This window comes from Drosophila subpulchrella, unplaced genomic scaffold (genome assembly GCF_014743375.2).
Source record: "Drosophila subpulchrella strain 33 F10 #4 breed RU33 unplaced genomic scaffold, RU_Dsub_v1.1 Primary Assembly Seq43, whole genome shotgun sequence".
NCBI classification, from domain to species: domain Eukaryota; kingdom Metazoa; phylum Arthropoda; class Insecta; order Diptera; family Drosophilidae; genus Drosophila; species Drosophila subpulchrella.
The window spans coordinates 723,131-734,533 of NW_023665646.1; the positions used below are offsets into that span (position 1 = coordinate 723,131).

The 11,403-nt window shown below is 44.0% G+C and overlaps 1 long non-coding RNA gene across 1 annotated transcript; it reads right to left on the reverse strand.

Annotated features, from left to right (window-relative positions):
• Window positions 1-8,433: 8,433 nt before the first annotated feature.
• Window positions 8,434-10,199, reverse strand: LOC119562371. Its single transcript, XR_005221814.1, has 5 exons — window positions 9,990-10,199; window positions 9,422-9,895; window positions 9,122-9,359; window positions 8,893-9,057; window positions 8,434-8,841 (listed from the first exon to the last, which is right to left on the reverse strand). It is a non-coding gene; the product is annotated as an uncharacterized LOC119562371 (long non-coding RNA).
• Between the last annotated feature and the right edge of the window lie 1,204 nt (window positions 10,200-11,403).

Genomic DNA, 11,403 nt, shown 5'->3' on the forward strand with positions numbered 1-11,403 from the left:
TTTCGATGGAGGTAAATTTGGTTCCTCAAGCACTACCAGTGTGTCGACCTTCAAATTATCGTCTTCCAGTTGCCATTTGGTGCGCTCGTGCCGAGAGGTGAAGTACTCCATATGCCAACGTTTCCGAAAGCCTTGGACCATTGCTTGTAGTTGAGTCCATCGTTCCAAGCGGTTGATGGGGACATCTAGACGTGATGGCTCCGGTAAGGCAGTATAGGGAGCTCCAGTCAAAAAATGGGCCGGAGTAAGCGGATCCAAAGTAGAATCCCCTGATGAGCAAAGAGGACGAGAGTTAAGTAAGGCTTCAATCTGTATTAAAACTGTAGACAATTCCTCGAAGGTTAGGGCTGACGCTCCCATTATCCTTTTCATATAAAGCTTGATGGACCGAACTCCGGCTTCCCATATTCCCCCGAAGTGTGGGGCAGAAGGCGGTATGAAGTGCCACAGGATTCCTTCGTTGGCGAAGAAGTTTGCTAAATTCTCATCCTTGCGTTGCTCCATGGCTAGCAGCCGCATTTCGTCGAGTACTCGTTTGCTGTCATGAAAGGTGGTACCGTTGTCTGAGTAGAGATCAGTTGGTTTGGATCGCCGAGCAATGAATCGTTGGAAAGCCGCAATAAAGGCCTTGGTTGTTAAATCGGTGACTGCTTCGATGTGGAGAGCCTTTCTTGTTAGACAAACGAATATTGCGAACCATGCCTTTCCGATCATTGGTGTGCGCCCAGTTGAACCTTTAATTGAAATTGGCCCGACATAATCCAAGCCGGTATGTTGAAAGCAACGGCTGGCTTGAACCCGAGGTACAGGTAGCTCTCCCTTGATCTGGCTACTTGTGCTCTTGCGTTGGAGGAAACAGCGTTTACATTGAAAGACAGTCTTTCGGACGATATTTCGTGCACCCAAGGTCCAGTACTGTTGTCGAAGATTTGTGAACGTGGCGTCCACACCAGTGTGAAGATTCGTCACATGAGAATGTCGTACCAGGAGCTCGGCGATTGGAGAACTCTTTGGAATTATAACCGGGTGCTTGGCGTTGTAGTTAAGGGTCGACCTCTCGATTCGTCCGCCAACTCGCATTAGTCCGTCCTTATCAAGAAATGGAGAAAACCGGATCAGCTGCGATTTGGCATGAAGCTGGCGTCCGTTTTCTAGCTGCGTATACTCTCTTTGAAAGGCCTTTCGTTGGATGTGACGAAGGAGTTGGTCTCGAGCTGTCTGCAGTTCCGTTGAAGTTAGGTACTCAGAATAAGGCCTGTGCTGCAAACGAAGACGATGAATAAAGCGATAACAATAGCTAGTTACCCTTATGAGCCGAGTCCAGGATGAGATCTTGTTGATGAGCAACTCGTCGATACTTTCGTCAGGAAAGCTATGTAGAGTTGTTGGCTTGGCTGGACGTTCCTCTGCTCTGACCTCCAAGTGTGTATCAACTCGGAACTTGCTAGTAGACAGAGGCCATTCGTATTGTGGCAAAGCCATCCAGGATGGGCCTTTCCACCAAAGTTCGTGGTCAAGAAGCTTAGATGGGTGAAGTCCCCTGGATGCGCAGTCGGCAGGATTATCCTCGGAGCGGACATGGCTCCAGCAGCTACGTGGGTATTCGCTCAGTATCTCAGCCGTTCGGTTGCAGACGTATGTGTTCAAATTCCGTGGTGGTGCGGACAGCCAGTGAAGCACGATCTCCGAATCTGTCCATCAGATCGTCTTGTTAACAGGAATAGTTAACGACGCTTTAACAATAGTGAGCAGCCGCGTCAGGAGTAGGGCAGCGTTCAATTCCAGGCGTGGAATTGAGACTGATTTTATTGGAGCCACACGTGTTTTGGCGGCTACGAGATTTATGTGGAACTTCCCATCCGATGCTACTCGACTATAAACAACAGCACCGTACGCGTGCATGGATGCGTCAGCGAATCCGTGTAGTTGGATGTGTTGGTAGGGTGCAGCAATATACCGAGGTACTTGGCATTGTGTTAGCGACGAGAAATCCTCTACTAATGCCCTCCAGCGTGCATTCAGGGCTTCAGGAATAGGTTCGTCCCAGTGTATTACAGCGGTCCAACTTTCTTGGAAGATGAGCTTGAGAAGCACGGTGGTAGGCGCTGCAATCCCGAGTGGGTCATAGATCTTGGAAAGTTGCGATAATAGTTCTCGTTTCGTGGGGACAGTGCTGAGATCGAATTCAGTAGGTTTGACGAACATTACATCACGACCTGGATTCCACTGAATTCCAAGGAACTTGACGAGCGATTCCATGGGTGAACCTTTGGTGAGCTGAACTGGGTCATAACATCGATCCTCTTCAGGTAATGATTGTAGAAGGTTCCAGCAGTTAGAGCTCCATTTCCGTAGTTTGAACTTTGCTTTTCCTAAGAGTCCAATCAGCTCCGTCATTTGAACCAAGAGATCTTCTACCGAATCGCACCCAGTTGGGATATCGTCCACATAAGCATCTTTTGATAATGCTTGTGATGCGGCCGGGTACTCGAGGCGCTGATCGTCAGTTAGTTGCTTCAAAACTCGAACGGCCAGAAATGGAGAGGGCGTTAGGCCGTGCGTGACTGTTAACAGCCGAAAATGAAGCATAGGATCATTCTCATTTTTGCGCCACACAATACGTTGAAAATTGGTGTGACGCCTGGAAACTTGAATCCCTCTAAACATCTTTTCAATATCTGCGCATAGAACATATCGGTGCTGCCGGAAACGTAGGCAAACCCCGAGCAAGTCCCGCTGAATCGGTGGTCCAATATGAAGTCTGTCGTTTAAGGAGATTCCAGAACTGTCTTTCCCAGATCCATCGAAGACCACCCGACATTCGGTCGTCAGGCTATCCTGCTTGATGACAGCGTGGTGCGGTAGATAAACGCAAGTGTCAGGGTCGTCCATTACTTGGGCTGATGTCAGCTGTTCCATATGACCGCGTTGCAAGTAGTCATCCAAAAACTCCTCGTACTGTTTTTTGAGTTCCGGATGTCGACGAAACCGTCGCTCCAATGAGACTAGGCGGTTGGTGGCCTGGGGAAGAGTTGAGTCGATAGGCGGGGCTCCATCCTTGAAGGGATACTCGACGATAAAGACCCCGTCTTCGGAGCGCGTGTGAGTGCTGGCAAAATGTCTCTCTGTGGGATCACTGGAGTCCAAAAGAGACTGGTTAGGTTGCACATTGTCCATTTCCATGAACGATCTAACCATCGTGTCGAGATCCGCGTGATGGGTCACGGCCGGAGTAATGTGGTCGTCGCAGGCAGTGTACGAGCCTGCAATAATCCAACCAAAAATTGTATTGAGAGCGATGGGATAGTTCTTACCAAAATATTTTCTTTCTCCAGTATATAGAGACCAGAGTTGATCCAACGATGACATCTATAGATCCAGGAGTGCAGAACGTCGGATCTGCTAAGGGAAGTGCTGAAATTTCCTTCCAGGTTGAAGATGATGTGTCAATAGTTTGCGCTGGAAGCGATGACGTCAGCGAGGACAAAATGAAGGAGTCCATCTCGATGATATGATCCGAATGCCGAGAGCGCAGCTTAAAGTGTGCGCGCCCTCGAGTATGACCGGCGTTGTTTGCGGCCAGACCAAGAATTGAAATTCGTGCATGCGTTCGATGCACGCCAATCCGCTGAACAAATGATTCCGATGCCAAAGTAATGGTGGATCCCGTGTCTAAAAGCATTCTGCAAGTTGTTGTGTTTCCCCAAGCGTCGTCGACGTCTGCGAGAATGGTTGGCAATAGGGTTTGCGAACCTGCATACGGAATATTTTGCAGGGTATGATGAGTGTAATTGTTCCCCACGAGAGGAACGCTGCCTGAGGGTGCATCTTCGTGAGAGCGAAGTTGATTGTTTGTGCTGTAAGATCTAGGTCGGGGTGTTGAGGGCAGATTGCCGGTGCTTACGCTAGGCGACTCATTAGGCTCTCCAGTTCGAAAAGGCTGCGGCGTGCCGTGGACCAATGTATGATGTTTGCGGCGGCAGACCCGGCATGTGTGTTTGGAGGTGCAATTGCCGACCATGTGTGAAGCGCTGAGGCAGTTAAAACAGAGCTTTCTGGTTTTCAGGAATTCTCGGCGAGCTGCGATGTCCAACGTTAGAAATTGGTCACACCTGTACAGTTGATGAGTCTGCTGGCAATACAGACACTTGATTTCGTCGCGTCTCTGGTGGGCGTCAGCATGATGAGTAGCAGCAGATCGTCGAGCTTGAGGCGCGCGACCGAGTTGGCAGGCTTCAAAGGTGTCGCAGTGAGATGTGAGAAAAGTTAGAAATTGGTCGATCGTCACACTGGAATTTTCAGATTCTGCGCGCTGGGCCCATGACTGCCGAGTTTCAGGATCTAACTTTGATAATAATATAAAAATTAACCAGGGATCTCGTTCATCGCACTGAAGTGTTCTTAACCCACGAATAACTTCATCTGCGCCGTCAACCAATTTACGCACAGTGCTGATGCTACTGGTTGTGGCACTAGGTAGCGTTAAAAAACTGTTCAGAAATGATCGGATAATAAGCGGTTTTTTGTTGTACCGCTTTTCCAACTTGTCCCAGGCTTCACTGTAGTTTTCACGGGAATATGTTTCACTAATGCGAGCGCCTCGCCAGACAGGTAGGATTTCAAATAGTGAAATCTTTGGCAATCAGTGAAATTCGTATTTGATGCAATCGATGCCGTGAACATGTCGGAAAAATGTTTCCAATCCTCATAATTTCCTGAAAAGGTTGGGAACTTGATTCGCTCGAACTGAAAGTCCACATTGCTTCTGCGAGTAGAGTTGAATGATTGATCGGAAACCATAATTGTATTGTTACCGACTTCAGCCTTTAAATCTTCAAGCGTATTGCTGAGAATAGCGTATGTAGCGTAGTGTTTTTCCTCGTATATATCAACGTCTTCAGCAGGGTCTTTCCAACCCTCTTCAGACTCGTAGGCGTACAAATCCTCCGTAAGCCGCACAAACCGCAAATAGTTGTCCTGTAGCTGGGCCAATCGCGCGACTAATGTCGGGATTGACTGAATATCTTCCACAAATTTCGTGGCATTGTTATGCGCACGAGTGATTTGGCTTTTGCAAAAGCCCCGCTGTTGAATCACACTCCGCATGACGATTGAGGTTAGAGGACGGTTCTATACGATGCAGATATCTATAGATCACCGTTGACAATTACTAATTTTAATTTAAATGTCCCGAAAACAAACACGTTCCTGGCTATCCGCGATCGAAGGACCAGTAATTTTATGTTAACAAATAAGACGCCAGAAGTGTAACTGTTTCAATTGATTTTTATTTGTCTTCACCGAACACTTAATATAATTTAGTACAATCAATCTCGATGCGCTCTGGTTGCGTTGGTAGCAAAAATGTGACTGACTGTAGCTGGGTAGATTACTACAAGAGTAGGCTGAATTAAGTCGTAAACACGTTACCGTAAGGGATGAATGGAAAAGTACTGACCGAGGCAATGCATTTGGCAAAGCTCTTGCACGTACATACGATTAAGCTGCGCTTCATGCGCGTGTATGTGTAAATAGATAACAAAGGCGAGCGAGAGATAAAGTTTACAAGAATAAATGTATAGGGTGTCTGGTTCCCCAACAGGGGTCTTCCTTCTTTTCCAATATTTGGCGAGGGATTGCCCTTCAGCCTCTTTTCCTAGAATGTCTTTTTGTTGATGATTTTGAAGATTTTTTAAATTTTTGATTTTAAACATTTGTGGTTTTTGTGGTTTTTTATGGTTTATTATTTCGATGAAATTCTTTTTGTCACTTTTTGATTTTTATATTGTCCGAGCAGTGAATTTGTGTTACGATCACTATTTTGTAATTTGAGATTTTTTATTGGGATTATTTCATTAATTATTTTCCACCTTAGTTTTTTTGATCAACACAAACTTTTTAGTTTTTGCCGGTTGTATAGAGTTTAAGGGGATTATTGCATTTATTAATTTCCACCTTATTTTAATCAACACAGGTTTTATTTTTTCGTCGGTTGTATCGGGTTTTTGGCCGCGCTAAATTCTTTTTTCACTTTAAAACTTTTTTGTGTTTATTTTAAAGCTATGCTTTTAGAATTTTTTAATTTTAATGGGCGCCAATTAAGTTTCTCACTTGTGAATTAATTAAAAAAATTTATTTTTAATTTTTAATCACTTTTTCACTATTACAATTATTTTAATAGGTCGAACTTATTTTATTCACTGCTCGTTTAATTTTTCTCGATTTGTTCTACTGCTCGATTCGGATTCGGACTCAATAAGCAAACCTCTGCTTAAGAGAACTTAGCCCCAAAAATTGATAAAGAAAATGACTCAAGAGAGTCGGAAAATAGGATGATGCAATTTGCCAATTAAATTTGAAGTCTAATCTTTGCCGAAAATTGGTGTTTATATTAGCGGAGCTTAGGGACCGCTTTGGGGATCTTTTTGTTTACGTTAGCGGACTCGGGGCTCGCCTTGGGGATTTTTTGTTTACGTTAGCGGACTCAGGGCTCGCTTGGGACTCCGATGTTTAAAATATCGGTTTGGATGTTTACAGCATCCGTTTGATTCGGGCTGCGTGAAATTGATCTGGGTGGGAATGATTTGGAGCCCTGTTTAAAAGAAATAGCTGACCACGTATTTATCTTGGGTCTGTCAGAGTTATTTGGAAATTAGCTCTCGGCTCAAAGTTGTTTATAAATTGGGTAAGAGCCCCTAAATAATGTGTCATATAACTTGATTGGTGTATCAGAACTGATGATTCGAACAATCACCGAAAAGGCTTGATCTATGATCAGTTGTGCTAAACTCAATAAGCATTTTTGGGGTGAGGCTGTTTTAAGAGCAACCTATTTAATTCACAGATCCCCAAGTAGAGCATTGGAAAAGATAAATAAAACACCATTTGAGATGTGGCATAACAAAAAGCCAACGTTGAAATATCTTAAGATATTTGGTTCGACGGCATATGCTTTGAATAAAGTACGAAAAAAAAAGGTTTGACGAAAAGTCAATTAAAGCTATACTTGTTGGATATGAACCAAATGGTTATAAATTGTGGAATGAGGAATCGAGGAAATGTATGACAGCAAGAGATGTTGTGGTGGATGAAATAAACATGTTAAATTCAAGAGTTTTACATGGGGAAGATTCTGAGATTCAAGGTAATACTGTTGAACAAAATAATGAATCTTTAAGTAGAGGAAATGAAGAGTTGGTTTTCCCTTTGATGGAAAATAATGAATCTGTTGATTCTGAGTTAAGTGAACAACTCAATGAAAATTCCACATGTCTAGAGAATGCCCATCCAGTCGTTGAAACTGGTGATAAATTAAAAGAAAATAAAACTGAAGAAGAAATCAGACGCAGTAAAAGAATTGAAAGTAAACCCAAATTATCATATCGATTTTTAGAAAGATGTCTCATGAATACTAAAATATGATTAAATGATATTCCTAATATCTTTGATGAAAATTCCGTGAGGACAGATCTTTCTGGGAGAAAGGCATACAAGTTGAACTTAATTCTCATTTTCAAAATAATACTTGGTCCTTAGTGCATGAGCCAGAATATAAAAACATAGTTGATTGTAGATGGTTATTTAGTATAAAACAAGATGAATTTGGGAACTTAGTAAAGTACAAAGCAAGACTTGTAACTCTAAGGAATGAAATCTACATGAGCGTTCCAAAAGGCCTGAATCACTCTTATGAGAATAAAGTATGTAAACTTAATAAAGCTATATATATGGTCTTAAGCAAGCTGCTAGATGTTGGTTCGAAGTTTTTGAAAGTGTGTTGAAGGATGCTGGACTTAAAAACTTAAGAGTTTATCGGTGTATTTATATTTTGGATAAGGGAGATATTTCGAGAAATATATATATCTTGTTATATGTGTTATGTCGCCATCCCTCAATAATCGATTAATCGAGAAAACCAGGGATGCAAAGTGGGTTTAGGGTCCAGTGATGGGCAACGTAAAAATTGGAGTCAGCTTGGAGGCGAATTCAAATTCAAGCCGGACAAATGTAGGTTATAGGGACATTGACCCAGAATGCAGGGAACAGAGGTCCGTAATCTGCATGGGTTGGCGGAAGGAAAAACAAGCATCCGAAACGCTAGTTTGGTTGTTATGTCGCCATCCCTCAGTAATCGATTTATCGAGAAAACCAGGGATGCAAAGTGGGTTTAGGGTCCAGTGATGGGTAACGTGAAAGTTGGAGCCAGTTTGGGGGCGAATTCAAATTCAAACCGGAAAAATGTAGGTTATAGGGTCACCAACCGGAGCTGGAAGCGATCGGCGGCTTAACGCAAAATAATCCTTTTATATTTATGTTGTTTTGTCCATTAACTTAGCCATTTATTTATTTATTTAATTATTCAAATTCTTTTCGTATATTTGTTGGGGGAGGGGATTTTTATTACACTTTAAAATTAACCTATTTATTGCACAGTATCTATTGCACGATTATTTATTTATTTATATCAAAAATTTAAGCCAATTTATTTTTTGCCGGATGTGAACAATTCACGGCGAGTGTTTTCATATTTGTATCTAATTGTTATTTATCTCTTATCGCTCCTTCTGGGTGAGGCCTAATATTTAAATCGTCAAAGCCAAAGAACCAAGAAACACAAAAAAAAACAAACATAACCGCAATTGTATCGCGGAGCACTTGTTAATCCCACAAAGAATCCTCTCCAGCGACCGCGTCGAATAGGATCCAATTAAGAGAGCTCTTTTAGGTAGGGACCGAAAGGAAGAAAACAGACATTCTATCCGTCTACACAAAACCTGTGTGGGACTGTTGCACCCGGCGGGCGGTGGTTGATGGGTTTCCTTACGGGAAGCTGAAGAAGTTCTGTAAGTAATCTAAGTGAATAAATTGTAATAGAATGAATATGGAGTATACCTATCTTTCAGAGGGGAGGGAACATGTAGACGGTTCCAAGGTATCCTACGGTGACCGGTCCAAGGGGCAGTCGGAGACATCTACGGCTGCTACGGTTGGGTGGGAGCGCAGAGGCTTTGGGTTTAATCCCAAAAGCCCACAATATATACGATGGTGTCCTGCGACCTAGAAGGGAATAAGTGGGACAGTAAGACAGCTGTTGCAGCGTGAAGTGTTGTAAAGTACAAACATCTGTTTGTTTATTGTTGCGTGTGTGTGGGCAGGGTTGGAGTACCCACACCCCAAGTGCTCTAGAGCTTGCCGGCGCTGCGCACTCGCGGAAACACGTAGTCCTATTTTGGGACGTAACAATATTGGCGCCCAATTTCAAATATAAATTGCAACACACCAGGCTCCAACAAGATTTTCCTCTTCCCATAGACCTTTTTGAAGACCTCGTCTGACCGGTAGGCGAACAGCAGAAAGATCTGGGGGAAAGACGAGAAATAAATTTTGGATTAGGAAAGTAAAAAAAGAAAACGTTCTGTACTATGTTTCTTGCTCGACGACATCTGCTGGTCCAAGCAGACTGGAAGCTTTGCGATCGAGATACAGGAGCAACAGTCGGGGGACGTAAAAAGATCCTTTTTCTTCAGGCAGTCGCCAATACAACCGAAATCCGAAGTCCTGAGTCTCTTAAGAACAGGAGTCTCAGAAGCTTCTGGATGATTCCTCGGTGTCTTTGACTGACGAACGGCGGTTGAGATGTATCAAGAGGTCGAAGGGATGATGGCGGGTGAAGAATCGTGGATTTTATGATTACTAAATAAAATGACACCCTTGACTCCCCAACTTCGACTGAGTCGAAGTTGGAAAGAGTCGACTCTGTCATTGTTTTGTGTTAAACGTTAAATGTTGCTATCATGTTCCAAGGTCGAGGACAGTCAATTAGAGAAATAGCGCCGCAGATCAGTTCACCGTGTAGGATGGGATAGTTTATAGTAGTTCTTTCCCCTTCTGTTTCCTGAATGAAAAATTTAAAATTAATAATTTTTGAAGAAATAAATAAACAAATTAAAATGTGTAAGAATGGAAATAATATGGAAGATTGCGGGAACCTTACGACCCCTTTAGGGAAGGCAGGATCATTCACTTGTCCTTCACTGCAACCAATGCCAAAAGATTAAAACCCATAAAGATTAGAGCTTGGCGACAACTCCACACCAATACCGACATTTTCTCACATCCAGCTAGATCCGATCCAAGAACAGTATAGCCTCGAGGGAGTCGACAACCAGGGCCATGGTAGCGATGTGAGGAACTTTGTGGTAGAATCCCAGAATCAGTTTCGAGCTGAATTGGAACGGTTTATCATATATAGTAATATTGACCAATTTATCAAAGAATGCTTTGCTGAGTTGATGAGGCAGGTCGAAAGGAAGACATCTCTATCGGGGGTTCAGAAACATCGACTAGAGCTCAGGAACTCCCTACGGGCGGTCATTTTGGAAGTCGTCATCCTGGGAATCAGCCGACAATACAAAACCGATTCAGGAATGACCCGGAAGTAAGTCCTGGCATTTCTGGACAACGTCAGCAAATCGGTCCGTCGAATTATCAGCAGAATCTTCAACAGGAAAGTATGCACTTCCGCCCGGGTTCCTCTTCCAGTGGAAGCAATCAACCAAGAGACACGGAAGGCTGTTCGGCGGAATCATGAAGGCTACGGGTGTTCTTAACGAGGACACTGTGTCCCAGTGCACAAATGGGGTATACAGTTCTCTGGCAACTCCGATGGGATGAGCGCGGAAGAATTTATATTCCGAGTCGAGCACTTAAGGCAGCATTATGGGACGCCTTGGGCGGATCTTATCCGAAACTTTCACCGCCTGGTGGTCGACGGTGCGGCGGAATGGTATTGGCTGCTGGTCCGTACCAACAACATAGCAACCTGGGTGGATTTGCGGACAGCTATTGAGCGTCGGTATAGCGACACTAGATGCGACTATGAGAGGATCAAGGACCTGAGCGAGCGGAGGAAAATGCCAGGAGAGTCTCTGGATTCGTTCTCCCAAGCGATGCGAAGACTGAGGGCTGCGGTGCGGTTACCAATTACGGAAGAATGGATGATCAAGCGTAATCTGTGCGAGTCCTTGAAGCAGAACGTGTTTCCGATCCGGGCATACACCTTGGAGACGAATGTCGAGACGCTGAAAGAGCTTTCGCGGAGGAAGTGGGGCGAGCCAGACAGACACCACGAGCGGTACCCCCCAGACGACTGGAATTTCGAGGACAGAGGGTGGACGAAGTCCAGTACAGTAGCAGTCCAGACCAGAATTTCCAGACAGTAGTCGAAGATGAAAGCGAGGCAAGGCAAAAAGCTTTTTGTTTTTTTTTTTTGCCTAAAACGCTGTGCCGCTGTTGACGTCAGCAGAGAAGTCGACGCAGCGTAGCAGACTGCCTACGAAAACGATCGAGCAACAAAGAGAGGCAGATATTCGGAAGTTCCCTCTCCTTTTTTGTCATATAATC